Source organism: Tursiops truncatus, chromosome 1 (assembly GCF_011762595.2).
Source record: "Tursiops truncatus isolate mTurTru1 chromosome 1, mTurTru1.mat.Y, whole genome shotgun sequence".
NCBI classification, from domain to species: domain Eukaryota; kingdom Metazoa; phylum Chordata; class Mammalia; order Artiodactyla; family Delphinidae; genus Tursiops; species Tursiops truncatus.
In genome coordinates, this window is record NC_047034.1 from 22,075,677 (window position 1) to 22,078,169 (window position 2,493).

At 46.1% G+C, this 2,493-nt stretch overlaps 1 pseudogene; it reads right to left on the minus strand.

Annotated features, from left to right (window-relative positions):
- Positions 1-553: 553 nt before the first annotated feature.
- On the minus strand, positions 554-1,279 carry LOC101339591 (enhancer of rudimentary homolog pseudogene; annotated as a pseudogene).
- Positions 1,280-2,493: the final 1,214 nt, after the last annotated feature.

Genomic DNA, 2,493 nt, shown 5'->3' on the forward strand with positions numbered 1-2,493 from the left:
TCAGCAATTTTCTGTTTCATTATTTTGCAAATGAAGAAACTTAGGCTCAGAGAGATTGTAACTTGTACATGTTCAGAGTGTGGTGGAACCAGAATTTGAACCTTGATTCTGTTTGACTTCAGAGCATGAAGTCTTTCCTTTACAAGTTTGAGGAACTGATCTGTAGAGAGTGTCTACTCTAAGCCTCAAGGCCTCGGCCCCTCATTCTCTGCGCCTTCCTTGTCTTTCCTTGGGCTTCCATCCCTGTCCTTCTCGATGAATTATGACCTCCTCAGTGATTACATCCATTATCCTCAGCATGGCGGGGTTTTCTGGCATAACTAAAGCTGGAACTTCGAGTCCTCTGGTGTGTGGGATTCTCCCTCCTCCCAAGTATTGAACTGCATCACTTAATATGCAAAGAGGGTTTTAAAATTTTTCTTTGCTTGCTTGCTTGTTTTTTCCAAAGGAGTGAAGAGGATCTGGTGAAAGAGCTGGGGGTGAGAGTGATAGTGGAGGGACTACACGGCATCCCAGTGGACGTTTGCCATTTTAATTTTTTGGACCTTCTAACTTTTTTTTTTTTAACTAAAGGACATTTATTTGTTTCTCAGTAAGACTTTGTCTTGAGGACATAACTAAACCGCGTCACCACCCCCACCCTGGTTTGAAGAAGGGTTAGTACAGTGAATGTTATAAAGCAGATACGAACAGTCTGAAGGACTGGAAACAACATTAACTGACAAAAACCAACTTCCACCTAAATCATCATAAAAATGTTTAAGTAAAAAAAAAAAAAAGGAGTGGAGAGAAGGGGGCAAAGGGGGTTTCAGATCAAACAAGATCCTATTTCATCTAATACACTCAATCCTGGCTAGAGTGTACCAAAATGGAAACAGGATTACTATAATACAAAACTTCTACTACAGCACACTGTACACACCTGTGTTCCAAGCCCACCCCCATCCCCCTAACGCTTCCAAACTCAACTATTTCCCGGCCTGTTGGGCCTGTCGACGAAGGAGCACGTAGATCTTCTCTTTACTCCAGTCTTTGTTATAAGGCTGGTATGTCTGGGTACCAGCTCCGTAAACGAGGCAGCTGAGGTCGGCCAGGTCATCCACGACGTCAAGTAACTGACTGATATCATACGTGATAGAGGGGCTGTTGGGATTCATTCTCTTCAGGTGTTCATACATTTTACAAACACCTTCCATGCATTCATTCACAGATTCATAGTCAGCATAAGTTCTGCTTCTGGCCTCTCGGTAGGCTGTACCAGCAAAATGGTGTGAGACATCGCGCCACACTCTCGCCGCCGCCGTCGCCGACTCCGCTCTGGACCTTCTAACTTCTGAGTCCTCTCTGTGTATTTAAGACTTTCACAGTGTGAGGGGAGAGGTCCAGACAATTGTCCTGGCCTCTTTGTAGCCTGAATGCGCCACATGACTGAGGTCTAGGCAATGAGACAAACCTTGCAAGGGCTCTGAATTGGGAGCTAGTGAGCTAGAGGAGGTCTGGGCCAGAAGCTGAGAGATTAGTGTCACCGAAAGACTTTGTCAATGTCTGGGAGCCATCAGCATCTCTTGGGGGCCAAGGAACAGTACAACCCACTGTCGGATAAGAGGCTGTCCTTCCACACTGCTTCTGGTTGCCACTCGGCCACAGCCCTGGGCATGGCTGGTACCCTGAGGACTTCGGGTTCATCAGGGAAAGAGCCCTGAGTTCTATAGGGGTGTCTTCGTATCCTCCTGAGGGGCATACTTAGTAGAGGGGCCAGGACCCTCAATGAGGAGCTGGGGCAGGGAACATGAGCAACATTTTTCTGAGCACTCATTAGATGCTCTCCCAGGGAGGGAGGGAGACTGGGAGGATTCAAAGGGGTGGTTTCTGTGTGAGCAGGTGGCAAAGGGCCATGATACTCTGGAACAGATGAAGTCTGAGGTATTCAGGTGACCTATACATTCGAGAGATCTCTCATCAAAAACCCTGCCAAAGAGTGTGGGCTTGAAGCCGTAAAGATCGATTTCATATCCCACCTCTGACACAAATAAGGTGTGTCAGTGACATGTCAGAGAAATGGAGTCACAATGTTCACATCTGTGAAATGGCATAATAATGCACCTTTATCTACAATTTGTAGGGCAATCATGAATAAATGAGAGTCTGTTAGTTAAAGAGCAAGACGCTTTTGGGGGGAGCCAGGGCTTAGGTACCAGCCACACCTATACCTTAGAAAACACTTACCTTAGCCAGTGCTAGGAAAGTGAGAGGCAACTAATGGGAAAAAGCTAACGTTTTGATCTCCTCACATTTGCCTGTAACACATATTTAGAGCATTCTGACTAATAGTTCCATTCTTTGGGCTGAGAAGTCTTTGGAAACACAGTGGAGTGGACATCTGTTTGTTTGATTTTGAGGGGGTACAGCATCTCTTCTTTAGGATTTTCCTCCCCACACCTGAGTGGTTCTGATGGGGCTCCTCATCTCAGTACTCAGGCTCCTGATCACAAG